A 22,074-nucleotide genomic window follows, 5' to 3' on the forward strand; every position below is an offset into this window, starting at 1 on the left:
GTCAGTTGGAGAACATGATATAATACACAAGCCAATCTTTTTCTTCCCACCAGGGCTGGTGTCATAGATGTGTTTTTCACTTCTGCGGTCATATGGGGCCTCACACTCATGGTCTTATGTGTCTGGTTTAATGCTCTGACCTTGAAATTCTTAATAATTTGATCTTTCAGTTTATGTTTTGTAAGTGAATTCCAATGGCACACCGAGTAGGGGACTTGGATCCTCAGCACAGTTCCGTCCCTCTCTGCCTCTCTGCCTCCTTGGGATGGTTCTAGGCCTCCAACTTGCCCGGTGCCTGGTGCCCTGGCCCTGCTCAGCTTTCCCCTTGCCACCCCTGCTCTTCTTCAGATCTTTTCAGACACACAAGGTCTCAAAGAATTTAGCTATCTGAACCCTTTCTGAAGAAGAAACTGGGAGATATACTCCAGCAAAACAAGAGTAAAACAAGATAAAGGAAAATAGTGAGTTCTAGAAATACAGACCCAGCATGGTAATGAGAAAGAGGAATTCCATAAAGATTCAGCTGGTCCTGAAGCTAGGCAACAACTAGTCCAAACCACATCAAGAGGACAGAAGATGTACCAAGGGAAAGAAAGGGAACTGCTAGATTCCCTGGTGTGCTGGCTTCACCTGACTCTGGAGTTTTGTAGCTCTGTGGAAGAGATGGGGCAAATGTTCACCAAAAATCCCTGGAAACTGAAAAAATAAGGCAAATTATTAACTCCAAGGAAAACTAAATGCCTTGAAAGTAAATGTATTCATAGGTTACCTATTGGCTACCTGTGGTATAATTATGTGGTTCAGTCAGCTCAGTTCAGTTCAGGCACTCAGTCGTGTCCGACTCTTTGTGACCCCATGAATCGCAGCACGCCAGGCCTCCCTGTCCATCACCAACTCCCGGAGTTCACTCAGACTCACGTCCATTATGTGGTTATAAGCAGGTAAATACTGAATGTTGATCTAACTAAGAATTATGGTGTAGTAACTCTTTGGGGAGAATGTTGGAGAGCAGTTTGGGTGGGAGGGAGAAAAGGAGGATGAGAAGTTAATAGGGAATGTCTAAAATTGAAAGCGTGACAAAGACATGACAGAATAAGCCTGTTATTTAAAAATAAGGATAAAAGTGCCTGTAGAAACAGCTAGAGTTAAATGTGTCTCTGGGAAGTAGAAATCAGGCCTGGGTTTCTGGGAGCAGGCATAAAGCGGTTGCTTTTCTTTAAAATCTGTATAGTATTCTTTGCCTTTTTAAACTATATAGTCATATTGCTTTCTTAAAATAAAAATTAAATTTTTTAAAAAGTAATAGGCATGTAAACCCAGGATGTGGCTCTCTTCACATAAATGAGAGCAGCTCTAGTCATTCATGGAAGGCTTTTAATGTCCAGACCAATCTCTGTCTAGTTTGAATGCCAGCACTTAGGTGTTGATCAGTTTTACTGATTAGCTTTATTTACTTCAATTCTGTGAAACTATTCAAGAACTGGGCTTCCCCTGTGGCTCAGCTGGGGTTGGGAAGATCCCCTGGAAAAGGGAAAGGCTACCCACTCCAGGATTCTGGCCTAAACAATTTCATGGACTGTATAGTCCATGGGGTCACAAAGAGTCGGACGTGACTGAGCAAGTTTCACCTCACCTCACTTCATCCAAGAACTGCATGACCCAAAGATGGTTAATTGTTAATTTCAGCATTTTTAAAAATTAGTCAATCATTTTTCATGTAATTTTCATAACAGTCTCTTATCTGCCTCTTAGTCTTTAAGTTCCCACACCTGTTATCAGCTTTTCCATTTCTTTCAACTCCTATTTTCTTTAAATCCCGGGAGTGCTTTTCAAATTCAACCTCTGCTACAAAGGCAGAACTTGCCTCTCAGCTTTCAGCACTTGACCCATTTTTCATAAATGGCCTAGGACATTTTAACACCAAGAGGGAGAGAAAGATCAAGGTTCTTCCTTAAGGAAGAATAAAGAAAACCAGGATTACAGACAGCAATCATCAATAGCAATTGAAACTTAGCATGAGAGTCTCTATGGTGTACTTAACATAGTTATATTTATTTCTGAATTATCATTTCATGTATGTTTAGTAACAATTCAATTATTTTAATACAGGATTTTGATGGGAGAAGAATAAGTGACTAGACCAGTGTCTCTCAATCACCTGGGAAGCTTTTAAAAGTACTAATACCAGAGAGGGTTTCACCCTGAGAGATGCTGATTTAACTGGTCTGGGTACAGCATGGTCATAGGAATTTTTTGAATTCCCACTGTTATTCTAACATGCAAAAAAATTAGGGTACCACCATACGGCATCATGTCCCAAGTGTTCTCTCTCAGTTAAAACATCTAAGAAGAATCTAATTCAATAACCATTATTCTGGCACTGAATTCACCTGCTAGCATGTGCCCTTATGGCATATGAATTCCTGGAGGAAATAAACAGCTGCTGCTGCTGCTAAGTCGCTTCAGTCGTGTCTGACTCTGTGCGACCCCATAGACAGCAGCCCACCAGGCTCCTCTGTCCCTGGGATTCTCCAGGCAAGAACACTGGAGTGGGTCGCCATTTATTTCTCCAATGCATGAAAGTGAAAAGTGAAAGTGAAGTCGCTCACTCATGTCCGACTCTTAGCAACCCCATGGACTGCAGCCTACCAGGCTCCTGCATCCATGGGATTTTCCAGGCAAGAGTACTGGAGTGGGTTGCCATTTCCTTCTCCAGAAATAACCAGAAGGTCTTGCAAAATTAAACCTTAAAGTTGCAAGAACTGTCAAACAGCCACCCCTGGGCCTCCTCCTCATTTGCAGTAGGCTCCCAAAATGGCGGGCCAAGGAGAGCATAGACAGGCTGGTAATGTCCCCTAATTTTGGCTTCCCTCTGCACAGACAGTGTTCATTCCCAGCCAAGCAGTTTATTCAAATTACAACATTGCCCATTTTAGAGCCACCCTGACTCCCCAGACAACCAGCTCTTAGCTCCCCAGCCAGGAATCAAAACCAAGCCCCTACACTGGAAGCACAGTCTTAACCACGGGACTGCCAGGAAGTCCCTTCCCTGCATTTTTTAATCAAAGAATTGGATTGTCCAATTCTAACCAGTTCTGGTTAATTCTAAGTCCTTTGGTTGTGGTCCCTAGCACATTTAATGAACAAAGGTTTTATGGAGCCAATTTCCTATGTGGAATCAGAGGACACTTTGTAAGCATATGAGACATGGCTCTTCAACAACTACAATAGTGTCTGCCCTCTCGAAAAGCACGTGTTTGGAGAGGATGAATCAAGTCCCACAGCTGAGACCCGAGATTGATGGCTGCTGTCAGCAGTTGGAGCCTATTAGTGAAGCAGACAAGGGGGCTGTTGAAAGGAGGGCTTACTGAACAGACTAGGCCAGGGAGAGCATTTCTGAACTGCAGCAGGCAAGGGGTAGAGGCCATTGGGATCCGGAGCCCAGGTAGAAGGAGCAAGGCTGACATGGGCCATACTGGCCTGACTTCCAGAATAGAATCACTACTAGACACTTAGGAATGCAGGAATAGATTCAGGGAACAGAAAAGGGGGCAAGAGAAGAAAGAATGTTGTGATTATCTTCCTGCAGATCATCAGCAGTCCCGTCCAATTGCTGAAGCAGTAGGGTGGGGAGGGAGGACCCAGGGAGCACCTCTGGGGCCACAGCGTCTCAGGGCCAGAGGCCTTCAAGAGCAGGAAGAGCGCCCTCATGAAATAACCTCAACCCTAAGGAAAGCCGTCTACCCCAGCCACAGTCTGCAGCCCCTGCTCATACCTGGATGGTATGTCCCCAGTTTCTCCATAACCAGTGTGAGTATAATCAGGCCATTGTACAGGAGCTCAGCTCAGACCTGAGTGAAGGGGAGCACACTCAGAGTGCCCCCGAGCTTGGGCCAGGCAGGGGCAGGAAGCCATCACTACGTAATGACTGCAACAGAACTTAAGTGGAAACAGAAGGCCACAGCTGTTCAGCCCTTGGAAGGCTGGACCAATTTCTAATTTTCCTTGTTATACTAAAGAACCAGCGTCTTTGAGCTAATGCATAAGATGAAACATCATCCAAAATCCATCCCAGTTATTATGAAAACTGAGAATTGTTATCCTCCTCCATACATGTTTAAAATAATCTTGATCTCTATATTGGAAAGTCAGACCCAATCCTCCTAAACCAGCCCCTTTAGTTCCTAAACCCTTTGAAGGTTGAGCGTTCCAGAAAAATGCTGGCCTTTCTTCCTAGGTTCTAAGTATTGAGAAATCTCTACAGATTTGCCAAAGATATTAAACAGAATCACAGAGTTATGGTCTGTAATATCTCAGTTATCAACTATTTACTGAGCACCTATTTTAAATGAGGGACTGAGTATACAGAAGTAAATCAGTCTGAATAGCTGCCTCCAGAGGCCCTCAGTGAGGGGGAAATGCAGAAACAGATTATCTCAGTACAATACCATGCATTAAACCAGACATACGAGTAAGTGGCAGGGAGTTAGACCCTGCATGAGGAAAGGCTTCCTTGAGGAAGGGGTGAAATAAAATGAAGCCTAACAATGAAGAAAGAGTAAAATAAAAGTTGAAATGCTAGCTGTGATATTTCATAAACCACAAAGTTCACACAAGGAGTGAGGGGGGTTGTGGAGGTTGGGGAATAATGCAGTGTTCATGACAGAAGGTCCAAGCAAAGGGTGGCCTGAAGGCCAAGAGATGGTTCTAGAAGAGCTCATGTTAATAGCCAGGGCTCAACCCCCTGAAGCTACAGAGAAACTGGAAGTCCCCACTGTCACTCCCACCTGCCCAACTCAAGACCCAACCAGCCCACCACATGGAGATGCAACTGGGTCAACAAACTTTTCCCCTGGGAGGCAAATAGTGTGAATCTATCAGCCACCTTGAGTTTCATCATTTCCATCCTAAGAGCTCAGGCTCCAAGGGTTGGAACTTAGATTGGGAGGGAGATGGAGAAAGGAAAGGAGAGAGAAGAGGAGGGAGGGACATTCCCACAGGCCATTCTCACCACCTCTTCTCCCAGCCCCCACACACAGCCTGCCTCTCGAATGGCATCAAAGCCACAACGGCCTGCCCCCACTGACAAGGGCCCTAAGCCTTAGAGTCAGGGACATGCAGAGCAGGGATTCACTATATTGGACCCTGCGCTGGTTCCCGAGAGAGGCTGTAACAAAGGATCACAAACAGGGTGGCTTAAAACAACAGAAAATTATTCTGTCACAGCTCTGGAGGCTCGAAATCCAAAATGAAGATGTCTGTAGGGCTACACTTCCTCTGAGACTCTGGACAGACTCCTTCCTCGCCTCTTCCAGCTTCTGGTGGTGCTCAGCGATCGTTGGCATGACTTGGCTTGCAAGCACATCACTGCAGTCTCCGCCTCCGGCATCATGTGGTGTTCTCCCTGTGACTCTGGCTCCACGCAGGATTCTCCTTTTCTCATAAGGACACCAGTCACGTTGGATGAGAGCCCACCCTAATGATCTCATCTGAACTTGATTACATCTGCAAAGACTCTATCTCCAAATAAGGTCACATTCCCAAGTACCAGAGCACTGCGGACTTCAACATACCATTCAGGATGACACAGTTCTACCCGTAGCTGCCCCTTGATTCCTTCCTCCTCCAGGACTTGTGGCAATAACTAAGGAGCAACTGCACATCTTTCCCAGAAAAGATAAGCAAGTCATTCCCAAGCTAGTCACCCTCAGTGAATCTGGAAGGCAAGGCAAGGGGATACCCTGTCTTCTGGTCCTTCTAGAATATATAATAACATGCTGACTCACCGGTGGCTGTGGGATTGGGAATTTCTCTGTTAAATCGCCCCTGTGCTCAGCCTGATTGATGGCTTCGCAACCCAGGGAGTCCTATGGAAGCTGCAGTCAGACCCTGGTTACATAAGCCCCCACCCCTCAGAGCCCAGATTTCCTCATCTGTAAGGTCTAAAGAGACTTCTGGTGTCTGATGGTGACTATTAAGGGGTACATCTGGCCCACATCAACTCCACATCCAAATCCCCAATTAATACACGGCCATTCAGCAAGTGTCACTTGAGACCTGCAGGAAGGCTCGTTAGAGTGCCTGAAGCACCTCCCTGGGGACAGCGCGTATCTCAGCATGCAGATTCTGAATTGAGATCATAACGAAGTTCCTGCTCTGCTCCTCCCAGGAGCCTGTGCTTTGTATTCACGCGGAATATCTGGACACCCACGCGGACACCACTAACATACACGCGCATGAGAAATCATGGCGGGTGAGAGCCAAATGCAGCGCAGAGTGTCTAAATTACAGAAGAGGTGGAATCACTCAGCAACCAGTGTCCTCTTGGCTTCAGTCTGGCAACTGCACAGAAGCTAAACAGCTTCCTCTACAGAAGGAAGGGAAAGAATCTATCGCCCAGCAGGACAGAGACAGGAACAACACACAGTTAGGGGCCCTTGAGGGTCAGCAGGGCCATCCAAGAACCACAGCCCCAGGCCACAGTACATCAAGCAATCAGCTATGAGCCATTTCAGCAGGGCCCTGCTGGGGGCTGGGGAGTGAGGATGAGTCCAAACTCTCCAAGGAATTATGCGCCCCCACTCCCGAGGGGACTAGGCAGAGAATCAGGACCCAACCACGTGGCTTAATCATGCTAGGGCAGGACTCCCGGCCCAGCCTGGAAGCCCATACCCTGCAAAGGATCTGATGGGGATGACGTTGACTGAATGAGAGGGTCAGGAGGACAGACAGGAAGTGAGAGAAATGGGAATTCAATGACCAAAGACAAGCCATGTGATGGGCGAGACGGTATTTGACTTGGGGGGCCCTGGAGCCTCAGGGTTCCCCCTGGCAGGTGAACCATCAGGCCCCTGAGTAGCAACTGCACCCCCGCCCCCACCGCCATTCATTCCCTGCCCTGAGTCAAGCAGGCTGGACCCCGCAGGGCTGAAGGGCAGAGAGAGACTACAGTGTCTGCATACGACACAGTGTGCCCAGGTCCCCTGCCCTCCTCTGCCCCACCCATCTTCCCCATACCCCATCTGTTGGTAAAAAGGCAGTGTCATCAGAGAACAAGATCTGGGCTCAGCCTTTACTGGGCAAATAATAATGAGCAAATTGTTTAACCAGACTAAGTCGCTATATCTTCATCTGTAAAATGGGAAAGTAATAGTACCTGCTTCCCAGAACCGCTGGGAAGACTAAGTGAGATAATGCATGTAAGTAACATAAGGATGGGCATAGTACCTGACATACAGCAAGCCCCAATAGATACATATTCCACAGCCCTTAGAGAAAAGGAGAATGAAGGGAACATTGTCTGCAAGACAGAAGCCAGAGTCAGTCTTGAAATCCCTCAACCTGGCAGATTCCATGCACCAACGGCACTTGGAGCCCCCAAAGGCTCTGCTTTATGTCTAGAAATGAAACAGCAAACAGAAGGCCTCTTTTTCGAGCTCAAAGGAGCCTGCTCATCCTCATGCTAGTAGCTCTGGAAAAGGTGCTCTCTTACTGCTTCACACAACATGTCTCCAACTAATTAACAGTCTGACTGCTGAATAATATAAATGAATTTACTTACAAAACAGAGACCCACAGAAAACAAACTTATTATGGTTGCCAGGGGGAAGAATGAGGGGAAGCAATGGTTAGGGAGTTTGCGATGGACATGACCCAGAGAGATGTTATGGGGAGGGAGGTGGGAGGGGGGTTCATGTTTGGGAACGCATGTAAGAATTAAAGAAAAAAAATAAATAAATAAATAAATAAATAAATTCCATAAAAAAAAAGAAAAAAGAAAAAAAAGAAAATATCAATAAAATAAAATAAAATAAAATAAAATGAATAACCAACAAGGATCTACCTTATAGCACATGGAACTCTGCTCAATGTTATGTGGCAGGCTGGATTGGAGGGGAGTTTAGGGGAAAATGGATACATGTATATGTATGGCCGAGTTCCTTTGCGGTTCACCTGAAACGATCACATTGTTAATGGGCTATACCCAAATACAAAAAAGATTTTTTAAAAATGTGATGCGTATGTATATTACCATATGTGAAATAGATCACCAGTCCAGGTTTGATGCATGAGACAGGGTGTTCAGGGCCAGAGCACTGGGATGACCCTGAGGGATGGGATGGGGAGGGAGGTGGGAGGGGGGCTCAGGATGGGGAACACAGGTACACCCTTGGCTGATTCATGTCAATGTATGGCAAAAACCACTACAATATTGTAATTAGCCCCCAATTTAAATTAATTAATTAATTTTTTAAAATGTGATGTATATAAACATGGAATATATATGTATATATATAAAATATATGTGTGTATATGTATACATAAGCATATATGTATATATAAGAGGAATATTATTTAGCCTTTATAATAATAATAATACGTTTTTTAAAAAACAGTCTGGCTGCTGCCCCGGGTGACTGATGGCTCTCCCTCCTCTCCCTGGGAGGCTGAGGGCAGGGCATGTCTCAGGGAAGATTGCCCACACCCCCTCCACCACCCACTTCACTCACTGAAAACAGAAGATGCTAAAGGGTGTGCATTCCCCTTACAGAGCTCAGACAGCTCAGAGGCATGGCCTGGCCTCACTGTGGTCTGAAGAAAGAACATCTGTCAGTGTAAGGCAGACCCTCATGACTGTCCTGATAAACTCAGAACCACTCAACTGGCTTCCCCCTAGATAACTTTGCTAGGTTACTACTGGGAAGAGAGCAGAGAAGCAAGGAGAGATTAACAGACTTTTCTTCTTAAATGAAGATGCCTCGATAAAGGACAGAAATGGTATGGACCTAATAGAAGCAGAAGATATTAAGAAGAGATGGTAAGAATACACAGAAGAACTGTACAAAAGGATCTTCACAACCCAGATAATCACGATGGTGTGATCACTCATCTAGAGCCAGACATCCTGGAATGTGAAGTCAAGTGGGCCTTAGAAAGCATCACTACGAACAAAGCTAGTGGAGGTGATGGAATTCCAGTTGAGCTATTTCAAATCCTGGAAGATGATGCTGTGAAAGTGCTGCACTCAATATGCCAGCACATTTGGAAAACTCAGCAGTGGCCACAGGACTGGAAAAGTCAGTTTTCATTCCAATCCCTAAGAAAGGCAATGCCAAAGAATGCTCAAACTACCGCACAATTGCTCTCATCTCACACGCTAGTAAAGTAATGCTCAAAATTCTCCAAGCCAGGCTTCAGCAATACGTGAACCATGAACTTCCTGATGTTCAAGCTGGTTTTACAAAAGGCAGAGGAACCAGAGATCAAATTGCCAACATCCGCTGGGTCATGGAGAAAGCAAGAGAGTTCCAGAAAAACATCTATTTCTGCTTTATTGACTATGCCAAAGCCTTTGACTGTGTGGATCACAATAAACTGTGGAAAACTCTGAAAGAGATGGGAATACCAGACCACCTCACCTGCCTCTTGAGAAATCTGTATGCAGGTCAGGAAGCAACAGTTAGAACTGGACATGGAACAACAGACTGGTTCCAAATAGAAAAAGGAGTACATCAAGGCTGTATATTGTCACCCTGCTTATTTAACTTATATGCAGAGTACATCATGAGAAACGCTGGACTGGAGGAAGCACAAGCTGGAATCAAGATTGCTGGGAGAAATATCAATAACCTCAGATACGGAGATGACACCACCCTTATGGCAGAAAGTGAAGAGGAACTAAAAAGCCTCTTGATGAAAGTGAAAGAGGAGAGTGAAAATGTTGGCTTAAAGCTCAACATTCAGAAAATGAAGATCATGGCATCCGGTCCCATCACTCCATGAGAAATAGATGGGGAAACAGTGGAAACAGTGTCAGACTTTATTTTGGGGGGCTCCAAAATCACTGCAGATGGTGATTGCAGCCATGAAACTAAAAGACGCTTACTCCTTGGAAGAAAAGTTATGACCAACCTAGACAGCATACTCAAAAGCAGAGACATTACTTTGCTGACTAAGGTCCGTCTAGTCAAGGCTATGGTTTTTACTGTGGTCATGTATGGATGTGAGAGTTGGACTGTGAAGAAGGCCGAGAGCCGAAGAATTGATGCTTTTGAACTGTGGTGTTGGAGAAGACTCTTGAGAGTCTCTTGGACTGCAAGGATATCCAAACAGTCCATTCTGAAGGAGATCAGCCCTGGGATTTCTTTGGAAGAAATGATGCTAAAGCTGAAACTCCAGTACCTTGGCCACCTCATGCGAAGAGTTGACTCATTGGAAAAGACTCTGATGCTGGGAGGGATTGGGGGCAGGAGGAGAAGGGGACGACTGAGGATGAGATGGCTGAATGGCATCACTGACTCAATGGGCTCCGGGAGTTGGTGATGGACAGGGAGGCCTGGCGCGCTGCAATTCATGGCATCGCAAAGAGTCGGACACGACTGAGGGAATGAACTGAACTGAACTGAACTAAAACCTTTGTCTTTGCCATCAGCCCATCCCAGCTTTCACAGAGGCTGGACTCTTTGCAGGTTCCCCATGCACTCGGCTTGATCAGTGCTGCAGTTGAGCTGTCTCCCTTCCTCCACAGCCCTCTTCCTAGGGACTGCAGGGTGCTATCCAGGGAAGCAACTTGAACATAAGCGCATTTTCCGAGGTGGCCTCTGCTCCCCAGCCTCCAACATCTTGATGTGTGTGTGTGCGTGCTAAGTTGCTTCAGTCATGTCTAACTCTTTGCGACCCCATGGACTGTAGCCCTGCAGGCTCCTCTGTCCATGGGATTCTCCAGGCAAGAACACTGGAACGGCTTGCCATGCCCTCCTCCAGGGGATCTTCCCTACCCAGCGACCAAACCTGTGGCTCCTGCCCTGTATGCAGATTCTTCACCGCTGAGCCACCAGGGAAGTCCCAATGTCTTTATAGTAAATGACTATCCATAGTAACAAATTCTGAAATCTTAAAACAGTTGATATAACAACACACCTAAAAGCTGAGTGTGAGTGCTACCATTTTATAGACTGCCTGCAATTACTAAAAGGGGTGGATCTTTTTTATTTCAGAGAAACATTAGACATGGAATTGTAGCATTTTAAGGCTGCAAACTTTGAGTGCCTACAGCTTGGTTTTATTTATATATTATATTTGGAGCTCCTACCATATTTCAGAAAGGTTTAACATATTCATATCGCAAATGCCTGTCTAAGCAGGGCTGTTTTGTGGATCAGAGGTGGGGCTGTAGGCGTGGAGGGAAGAGCCCTCGAAAGGGAGAGAGAAATCTGGGACGCCAGTTCTCAGCTCTGTAGCTAACTTGAGTGTGACCTGGTTCACTCAGCTCCCTCCATGCTGCTATAGTGAGTGACAATGCAGAGGAGAGGTTGAGTCAGAGATCTTGGCTGCAAGCAACAGAGAGGACTCTGGCTGAACTAAGCAGAAGGGAATTTACTGCTCCGATTGCAGGATCAGAATCAGGGGATGTTGGAACACCTGGCTTGGATTAGACTTGCTAGGACCTAAGGTAGCCAAGCCACCAAAACCTAGGCAACACACGTGATACTGATGGCCCAATCAGCAGGAGGCTGCTGTTGCCCCTAACAACCTCCCACCAATCCAACTTAGCCTTGCCTGACATTTGCTCTGGGACTCACTGAAAAAAATCAGCCCCATGGGCTGAGCAAAGGTCACAGCCCACTGACTCTAAAGGTGGGCACTCAGTGGTAAAAAAATTAAGCTCTTTTGCCTTTGCCTTTTAAAATGAGAGAGTACAGTGACAGTCCACGTGAGGAAAGTCATTCTTTGGTGGTGGTTTTACTTTTGGTGGTGGTCCTCCAAGGGTGGTCTCGGACCAGCAACATCAGCATCATCTAAGAATTTTTTAGAAACTGCATTCTCAGGCCCCACCCCAGATCTACTAAATTGGAAACTCTGGGGTGGGGAGCCCAGCAATCTGTTTCAACAAGCCCTCCAGGTGACAGTAATGCACACCAGTCTGAGGGTAATACACCTCCACCCAACTGCCCTACAAAAAATCCAAAGGTTACTTAAAAGGTTGAATGTCTGCCATCATATTAAAATAACAATTGGCCAGTTTTAATGGGTGAAAAGCCAGAGTTTGGAACCAACTGGCAAGTAAACAAAACTAAAATATAGGGGTAAGGGGTTTCTTTAGACAACATTTTTTTCCTGCTGATGTGTGACAGTGTGCTTGCTGTGCAAACACAGCTTTGAAACAAATTTGACCTCTCCTTCCAACCACACTGCCACCTCTTCACCTTCCTACAAAAACCCTGGACCTGCCTGTTTCTCAGGCCCCACTCCAACCCCCTCCTGCCCTCCCTCCAATTACAAGACCCAGGAAACAGCCCTTCTAGCATGCAAATCTAAAACCTTCCTGTTCCCTTTCTTCAGACGATGCTAATGAACTGTCAATATCAGAACTGTACATTGAAATACTCAGAAGCAAACAAACTGCCATACCCTGGCCTTCTGTCACCTCTGCCCTTCAGGCCATAGTGCCTTTCCTGCTCCAGCAGCTGGAAGCTGGCTTAATGGCTTAGAGTCCTCTCAGCTACAACTAGCCCTTGCCTCTCAGCCAGGTGGAAACTGCAAGGCTGAAGTCTGAAAGCTTTAGACTGAGCTGGAGGGACACCATGTGGCCATATTTGGTATCACACACCAAGCCAGGGGCTTCTGTTTTTTCTTTTTTGGCAGGGCCACAGGGCCTTGGGGATCTTAATGAACCTGGGTCCTCAGCAGTAAGAGCGTGAAGGCCTGTCCACTGGACTAGCAGGGGGTTCCCAGGGCTTCTGTTCTTTAGGTGATCTTTTAGTAAAGACTATGAAACAATGACCTGAGGATATGTGGTGAAAGGTTAAAAAAAAAAAAAAAAAAAACCTGAACCCACAATCATGTTAATGGGATTATTTCCATTTGTTCCTACTCTTAAATATTTTCTGACGGTTACAACCACAATACCCTCTCCATGAAGCATCCCTTTCTTTTCCATGGATCTCTGATCATCAGTATTTTCCACGCTCATTCGAGGTTTTAGCAACTGTTCTCTTCAGGGACAGTCGGTAGCATGTTAGCGCAATGAAATGGAATGAAAAGGCGTTCAACCATTCGGCAGGCAAGTGGTTAAGCGCCCCATTTCGGGAATGACACGGGCAGGGTTTCAAAACCCAGCTCTGCTACTGACTTAGCTGTGATCCTGGGCATGTTTCTCAACTTTCTGTATCTCAGTTTCCTCATCTGTGAAATGGGGAGAGGGAAGACTATGACCTACTGAATAGGGCTGCTATGCGAATGAAACAGTAATGTATGAGGAGACCCTTAACGCAGGCCCAGGCCATACCCCTGCTATCAGCATCATTCTTTCTAAATGCGTCCTCATGGGAGCCATCACCACTGATGCCCGCTGAGGACCTCTCTTGGATGGGAGCCCTGAAACTGCAAGTCTAAGCGTATCTCATAGCTGGAAAAGCATAAAATGAGCAGCTGAGATTTCAGAGACTAGGACCTTGGGACAGGCAAACGGGATCCGGGGTCAGGCCCCCATCCCCACTTCTCAGCATCTCTATCAAGCAGTGTGTCCCTGGTCCCCGCTCCTGCCAGTTGCAGCAGGCCCCAGATTCCTCACCTACAAGCCAAAAACGGAGTTTACCTGTAACTGCCTTCATCTAAAACACAATGTACTCAGAAATGTGGGAACAAACTTAGGATTCTCTCCAGGACACATTACCTCACGAGGTCCTGGAGATTCAGTCAAGGTCAACTTGACTTGTAACTGCCTAAAATCTGCCATGTACTCTGCCAGAAATTTCTCTACAGGAAATCATCTTGCTGCCAAATGAGGCCCAGTGAACAAAAGAAAACAGGGGAGAAAATCTCAGAGACCCCCTAGAAGAGGATGTAAGGGAATTCTCTCTCACTGATATCCTCCAGAGAGCCAGATGCCCACCTGGAGAACGAGTCTTCATGAGATCCTCTGCTGTGTGTCAGGCCAGGGGACAGAAGATAAATTTGGCCCTTCCTCTGTCCTCAAGGCCTCATCTTTTTGTAAGAGGCAGGCTTAGGGAGAGACATAGACACATATAACAACAACTTTGATAGTTTCATAAGTTATAACACAGGGCTGTTCAAGGTGCAGTGGAAACAGAATTGAGCCATTAATTCTGCCCTGAGCAGTCAGGGAAGGCTTCACTAAGAAGACCTCTTTTTTTTTTTTTTTTAATTGGAGGCTAATTACTTTATAATATTGTAGTGGTTTTTGCCATACATTAACATGAATCAGCCATGGGTGTACATGTGTTCCCCATCCTGAACCCCTCTTCCACCTCCCTCCCCATGCCATCCCTCAGGGTCATCCCAGTGCACCAGCCCTGAGCACCCTGTCTCATGAATCGAACCTGGACTGGTGATTCGTTTCACATATGGTAATATACATGTTTCAATGCTATTCTCCCAAATCATCCCACCCTTGCCTTCTCCCACAGAAGACCTCTTTTAAAGGAGGATCAGATTACAGGTGAGACTCCAGCGGGGCTGGATCCACTAGAAAGCTGTTTATTGTAATCACACAATTACCCCTGAACTAGGCCAGGGCCTTGGGCTAGTGTGGAGGGAAGGGGAGTAGCAGAACTGGCCGGAGGTGCGGGGAGGTTGGGAGCAAGCTAAAACATAGATTTCCAAGCCCTGCCCAGAGGCTTAAAGAGGGGCCCAAGGCCCTGAATATTCAGCGAGCCCCTCCCCCAGGATAATGCTACTGCAGGTGACTCCCACTCCCACCACTCTCATTAGCCCCACAGCCATCGGGTCACATCCTAGTCACCCTTCCTTCTTATGGATTCTGTGGCTTCTGCCTGGGAGGTTCCTCCGCTTCTGCTCCCCCTTGACTGTCTTCTCTTTCAAGACCCAACAGCTCAAAAACACTGATAAGGGGACTTCCCTATGGTCCAGTGATTAAGAATCTGCCTACCAATGCAGGCGACACAATTTTGATCCCTAGTCCAGGAAGATTTCACATGCCGTGGGGCAACTAAGCCAGTGAGCCACAACTACTGAAGCCTGTGTGCCTAGAACCCAAGCTCCGTAACAAAGGAAATCACTGCAATCAGAAGCCTTCACACTGCAACCAGAGAATAGCCCCCCATGCACTATAACTAGAGAAAGCCCAAGGGCAGCAATGAAGACGCAGCACAGCCAAAAATGAAATAAATAAATAAATTTTAAAACATATACATACTGATAGGTAAACCCTTTCAGATTTCAGGATATAATCTTGTGCCAGGCACCAAGTTAGTTCTTTACATAAATGATTTCATTCAATCCTCAAAACAGCCCTATAGAATAGGTCTCCTAATAAACCCCATTTTCCAGATGAGGAAACTGAGGCACAGAGCAGTTAAGTAACTGGACCCTGGTTGCACCTCTGGGACCTGTGCTTCATCTGTATCCCCCACTAGACTGCTCACAGATGTGGCTGAGGCTGTGTCTCTGAAGCCCTAGAGCCTGGGGCAGCGCCCAGCACAGTTGCTCAGTAAATGTTTGTCGAGCAAGTAAAAGAATAAACAAACACCACCTCCTTCCATCTGTGACCCTCAGCCAGCACCCAGGCAATGAATCTGCCCGCTCCCACTGCCACCTCCAGGAAGTACCAGCAGTCAGGGCATAACCCACCCTGTTGTTGACCAAGTGACCCGCAGACCAAGGAACATGACTTCCTGGACTGTTGAGCCTTTTTATTTGGCGATATCAGAGAGGGAGTGCTCTCTGTCACAACTGCAGACAGGCCTCCTCAAAGTCTCCTCCTCCTCCTCTAGGCTGCCTGCCAAGCCTCTGCCTCACAGCTGCCTGCCTCCCCTCCAGCTCTGGCTCAGTCTCTTCACCCCACCTGCCTTTCTGCTCCCCTCCCAGCATTCTTCCCCCTCCCTTCCCCCTTTATCCTCCTCCCGCTTCTCTCTAGGTTTCCCTGCCTCTTTCCTTCTCTCCCTTCCCCACCTCACTCCCTCTCTGCAGCCAGCTCTCCTTCTCTTTCTGTTGATTTGTGTGTGGTGTGCATGTGTGTGTGTGTACGTGTGTGTGGGTGTGTGCGTGCATGCGTGTGTGTGCGTGTGTGTCTGCTGCTCTCTCTCTGCTTCCCTTTCTGTCTTTCTGTTTCTCTCCTCTGTCTCTGTCTCTCTGCCTTTCTCTCTCTCCTCTGTTCTCCCCACTTCCCTTCTTCTTCTCCCCTGCCTTCACTGCCGCCCTCCCTCCTGGAACCCAGCATCACTTCCTCCCTGGCCTCTCCCCAACTCCCGGAAGGAGGTCAGTTGGCTGCCCTGGTTCCCTCCTCTCTGCGTCAGAGCCTCAAGGCCTGGGGGCCTCTGGGCCCTTGCCACCAGCCTCCCCGCTTGTATCCCTTAGGCTTCTTTCTCCTCTGAGTCTTCATTAAAGGCTTCTCCCCTCAAATCCCGCCCCACCTCCCTCCTGAGGGCTGCCTCCCCAGGCTGCTGGGGACTGTTCTCCCAGAGCTGCCCTGCAGCTCTCTCTCCCCAGCTCCCTGCAGTGGTGGGGGGATCTTATTCCTCGGGCTGGGCCTCAGGTCCTGCCAATGTAGGCCCGGAGGCCTCCCCTGGCCCCCTCTGCTTCCTTCAGACAAACTGCAGAAATCCTGGAGCAGAGCCAAAGGGGCCGGTCCCTGCTCGGAGGCCACCCAAGTGAGAAGCCAAGGGGCCTCCCTATGGAGCGCAGCCACCCTGCCAGCCCTGCAGAAAAGCCGTCAACTCCAGCACTTTGAGCCACAGCCTTAGGCCCTCCTTGGGCCAATAGGGCCTAACTGGCTCCACAGGGGCTGAGCCATCCGAGAAGGCCGGGCACTGCAGGGAGTTCAGGTCTGTTCTGCCCTCACCAGATGCCTGCAGAAGCCTTTGTTTCCAGGGCAGAAGCTGTCAGAAGACTCCAAACAGGCTTATGGGTGATAGTGGGGCCCACTGGGGGCTTAGCCAGTAAGCATAAAGCTAGGGCTGCAGGGGAAAAGGAGAGCTCAAGGAGCCCCTACCCCAGATCTCCAGGCAGCTCACTCCATTCCCTTCTTCAGTAAACATTTAACTGAGAGCCCAGTGGGTGCCAGAGATAAGCAGAACGGTTGTCCCTGCCCTATATGGGCTGGTGAGAGAGAAAAACAACTAAGCGGCAAATACAATGTGATAAATGATAAATTATCCATAAAAATGGATAATTATGAAAGGAAACATTGAGCATGTTATAAGAAATGAGCAAATGCTGTAAATTGGCAAAAGCATTTTGTTATCTTATTTCAATCCTCATTTGCAGATGAGGAAACTGAGGCTCAGCTATATAACTTAACTGCACAACTAACAAATAGCAAAGCTAGGATTCCTAAACTGCCTAACTGACCTCAAATTACTGCTCCCTACTGATATAAAACGCTATGGACAAACAGAGGGGTGAGGGGGGTTGGGGTATAAGTGGACAGAGTGGGTGAGAAGGCTTCACAGAGAAGGTGAAGCCTGCTGGGTTTTTGAAAGGTGAATAGGAACTCCCCTGGCAGCCAAGGATCACAAAGGCAATCCAGACCAACAAATGGTGTGTCCAGTCTCCTTTGATTTCTTGCAAATTTTTTCTCTAATGAATTTTTTCCCAAGCTATTCAAACTCCAACAACATTTGTTTACTAAGTACCCATAATGTAGCAAGCATTTTTTAAAATTTAAGTATAGTTGATTTACAATATTATATTAGTTTCAGGTGTACAATACGGTGGTTTAGTGTTTTTGTAAATTATGCTCAAGTTATTATAAAATAGTGATTGTTTTCCCTGTGTAGTACAATATATCCTGGTAGCTTATTTATTATATATACAGTGGTTTGCACCTTCTAATCCCCTACCCTTACCTTACCCCTCTCCTCTTCCCCTCCCTATTGATACCCACCAGTTTATTTTCTGTGAGTCTGTTTTTGTTTTGTTACATTCATTCTGATTTTTAGATTCCACGTGTAAGTGATAACATCCAGTATGTCTTTCAGCATAACACCCTGTAGGCAGGATTTCTTTTTATGGCTGAGTAGTATTCCATTGTATAGGAAAACCACATCTTTATTTGTTCATCTGTTGAGGGACACTTGGGTTGCTTCCAGATCTTTGCTGCTGTATATCATGCTGCTATGAACGTTAGGGTGCGTATGTCATTTCAAATTAGTATTTTTGTTTTCTTCAGATAAATACCCAGCATTGAATTGCTGGATCATATGGCAGTTCTGTTTTTTAGGTTTTTGAAGAACTTCCATACTGTTTTTCATAGTGGCTGCAGCAATTTACATTTCCACCAACAGTATACAAAAGTTCCTTTTCCTCTACAACCTTGCTAACACTTGGTATTTGTATACTTTTTCATGATAGCCCCTCTGACCAATGTGAAGTGATATCTAATTATGGTTTTGAGTTATACTTCTCTGGGGATTAGTGATATTGAGCATCTTTTCATGCGGCTATTGGCCGTCTGTATGTCTTCTTTCAAAAAATGTCAATCAGGTCTTCTGCTCATTTTTAAATTGGGTTGTTTGGGTTTTTGATATTGAGTTGTATAAACTGTTTCTATTTTTTGGAAATTTGCTCCTTATCAGTTACTTTATTTGCAAATGTTTTCTCCCAATCAGTAGGTTGTCTTTATTTTGTTGATGATTTGCTCTGCTGTGCAAAAGCTTTTAAGTTTAATCAAGTCACACTTGTTTATTTTTATTTTTGCTTCCTTTGCCTTCGGAAACAGATCCAAAACAGTTATTCCTACAATTTATGTCAGAGAATGTTCTGCCCATATTGTTTTACAGGAATTTTATGATTTCCATTCTTATGTTTGCATCTTTAATTCACTTTGAATTTATTTTTGTATATGGTGTGAGAAAATGTTCTCATTCCACTCTGTTACATAGAGCTGTCTAGATTTCCCAGCACCACTTATTCAAGAGTCTCTTCTCCTTTGTATAATCTTTCATCAAAGATTAATTGAACATAATTAGTTGATTAATTACGGGCTCTCCGTTCTGTCCCATTGACCTCTGTGTCTTTTTTGTGCCAGTACCATAATGTTTTGATGACTGTAGTTTTGTTAGCATAATCTGAAGTCAGGGAGTGTGTGATATGTCCAGCTTTGTTCTTTTTTCTCAAGATTGTTTTGGCTATCAGGGTCTTCTGTGGGTCCATACAAATTTTAGAATTATTTGTTTGAGTTCTGTGAAAATTGTCATGGATATTTTGATAGGGGTTGCATTAAATCTGTATATTGCTTTGGGTGGTATGCCCATTTTAACAATATTAATCCTTCCAGACCATCTAATGAACTTTTAAAATCTAAATTTCTGGCCACTAAAATTTGCAAAAAAACGTAATTTTCAATTCAGAAATTTCCTTAGGATCCTAACATGACTGAGCTCATTAAAAAAAAAAGGCAATTAGCATTTAACAGTAATCTTAAAGTCAAGTTTAAAGAGGAAAAGAAAATCACTCATAAAGCCACCATCCTAACACAGCTTTTTCAGTCATTCTGTTTGCTTCCAATTCTTGTCCATAAATGTGTAACCATTTAACATGAGCAATATGGAAGACAGCTTATTAATTTTCTTCATTAGTATGGCCAAGCACATGTGAGTCTTTGATGAGATTTACAAATATCCTCTAAGTGGCTGCTTGTTTATTAGCAAAATTTCTTAAACTATCCGAGTCAGCATTTTTGTGTAGAAGAAACAGTTTATTCCCTCTATAGAAGTTATTCATTTCTTGTTTTACAAAGAAGACATCGCCAGTACTTGTGCACCTGCTTCAGGGAACTCTCTTCACAGAGGAGACTGAGTCCCTAAGCTGGTGACCCAGCTTCCTTCTTGCTCCCCAAAGCGTATGCTACTGTCAGGCAACCATGCCTCCCCAGTGTTCTTAGAACACACCAGGTACACTCCCATCTCTAGGGCTTTGCTCTTACCCTTCCCCCTGCCTCCAGTATTTTTCTTCTTCTCTCTGCCTTCTCCAAATCTTTTCGTTCTTTAGGATCCAAATGAAGTCCCCGTTTGTCAATAAAGCTTTTTCAGAATCCTCAGGGATTTTTCCTACCTCTGAGCCCTTCCACTTTTAATAATCATCACCACTTATTGCTTTATACTGTTGTATCATTTACAGACATGCTCCATCTTCTAAATTTGACGACTATAAAGGCAAGGACTAAATCTGATTTCTCCTCCCCTGCCTTCTGCCCACAGCTGACAGTTTGCAAATGTGTGTTGATTATAATGATGCTGTTCATATGTGTTACAAAACTCTAGATTTCTAGTCAGAAAAAAAGCAGTGTGAATTTGAAGTCAGAATGAGCCAGATTCAAATCCTTAGTATTTACTAATGATAGGACCTTGGAAAATCTTCTAAACCTCCCCGAGCTATAGTTTTTTCATCTGTAAAATGGGGGCAATAATAGAGGTATCGGGAAGGTCTAATGAGGTAATGGTTAGCACAGTGTACAAAGTGCTTAGTATATCACCAGCATTCAGTAAGCACTGAATGCATAGTTGATACTATTCTTTTCTCCTACGGATAGTAATGAAAAATAACAGGAAGGCCAGAGTTTGCAAACAGATTCCAAAGAGGATTCGTTTAATCAAAGTCATTATCCACCAATATCATGAAATTGTCCATCAAAGAATTTCACATTAAAAACTCCTGACAACTGAGTAGTTTTAGGGACCTTTGCACTTGAGTTCTGTAGCTCTGAGATTTTACTATCCAGTGCCAAATGTCTGTGACCACCACCCCCAGAATTACCAAGGATACCCTAATTAATACCAAGGATACCCTAGAGCAGACACATGTCGCGATTCATGAGGAAGCTCCATCAAAGCTGAAAGTGAAAGCAAGGAAGGAAAATGGTGTTTGTTGATTGAATGACTGATCACCAATGGTGTAATGCAGCAATCACTCACAGCACCTTCAGTCATGCCTAAGCAATTAAAATTTCATAATTTGAACAGTTGTTACATTGTTTCCATATTTTTTAAAGACTCTGCATGCTAACTCCATTTCCTAGAATGTTAGGACTGAGAATCATCCTAGGGAATGCCCCTCGTTCTACAGACAAGGAAACAGTACTCCTCACAGAGTCCCTTGGCAGGTAAGTGACAGAGACAGAATTTTGAACCCCAATATCCCAATCTCCAATTCGGAACTCAGCATTCACCATGTCATTCTGACTCCTTGGAGAAAGAGCAACTCCAAGAGACTTGTACCCCATACACAGGGACACTGGGATTTGATCTCAAAGTGTATTTAATCGCATGAGCTCCACTAAGTGGGTGGAGCTCCACTAAGCTACAGTGGGTGGTATTTAATTCTTCCATTTTCTGATAGAATAGTTCATGCACAAAGATGCTAAACACTTGCTATAATACACATCTTCTCTCAAGTGTTCCTGCTCGGTATTTAAATCCAGCCTCTACGCTGGAATTTTGAGTAACCTCACTGTTTTAAAAGGTAGGTCTGGGAATATTAAAGAGTCACCAACCCTCCTGGGAGTCATATGTAGAGTCACTTCTGTGTATGGACGCAAGCAGGAGGAAGAAGTCTTCATAGAAGCATGCCATGCTCCTGGCACATTGTGGGTCCAAATAAGTGGTCTCTCATTGCTACAGTTTCACCGAGGAGGAAAGCAAGGAAGGAAAATGGTGTTTGTTGAGTGAATGACTGATCACCAATGGCGTAATTCAGCAATCACTCACAGCACCATCAGTCATGCCTAAGCAATTAAAATTTCACAGACACAACCATCACCCTGATAGGGCAAAGCTTGGCTCCTACATCAGTGTTCTGGGGCTCTCTCAAGTGACAGATTGTAGAAGTTCCTGGCGTGGAGATTTCACAGTAAAATTTACGCAGTGGTGCATCTTGCTGGAATCAAGTTTAACAGTCATCATGGCCCTATGAAAATGCTGGACAGAGAGGGGCCATCCATGAGCAGACACGTCTCGATTCATGAGGAAGCTCCGTAAAGCCGAAAGTGAAAGTTGTTCAGTCGTGACCTACTCTTTGTGACCCCATGGACTGAATTCTCCACTGGAGTGGGTAGCCTTTCCCTTCTCCAGGGGATCTTCCCGACCCAGAGATTGA

At 45.4% G+C, this 22,074-nt stretch overlaps 1 long non-coding RNA gene across 1 annotated transcript; it reads left to right on the plus strand.

Annotated features, from left to right (window-relative positions):
• Positions 1–816: 816 nt before the first annotated feature.
• Positions 817–10,884, plus strand: LOC132657818 (uncharacterized). Its single transcript, XR_009596515.1, has 2 exons — positions 817–941; positions 5,227–10,884. It is a non-coding gene; the product is annotated as an uncharacterized LOC132657818 (long non-coding RNA).
• Positions 10,885–22,074: the final 11,190 nt, after the last annotated feature.

Source organism: Ovis aries, chromosome 15, assembly GCF_016772045.2.
Source record: "Ovis aries strain OAR_USU_Benz2616 breed Rambouillet chromosome 15, ARS-UI_Ramb_v3.0, whole genome shotgun sequence".
Classification (NCBI taxonomy): Eukaryota; Metazoa; Chordata; class Mammalia; order Artiodactyla; family Bovidae; genus Ovis; species Ovis aries.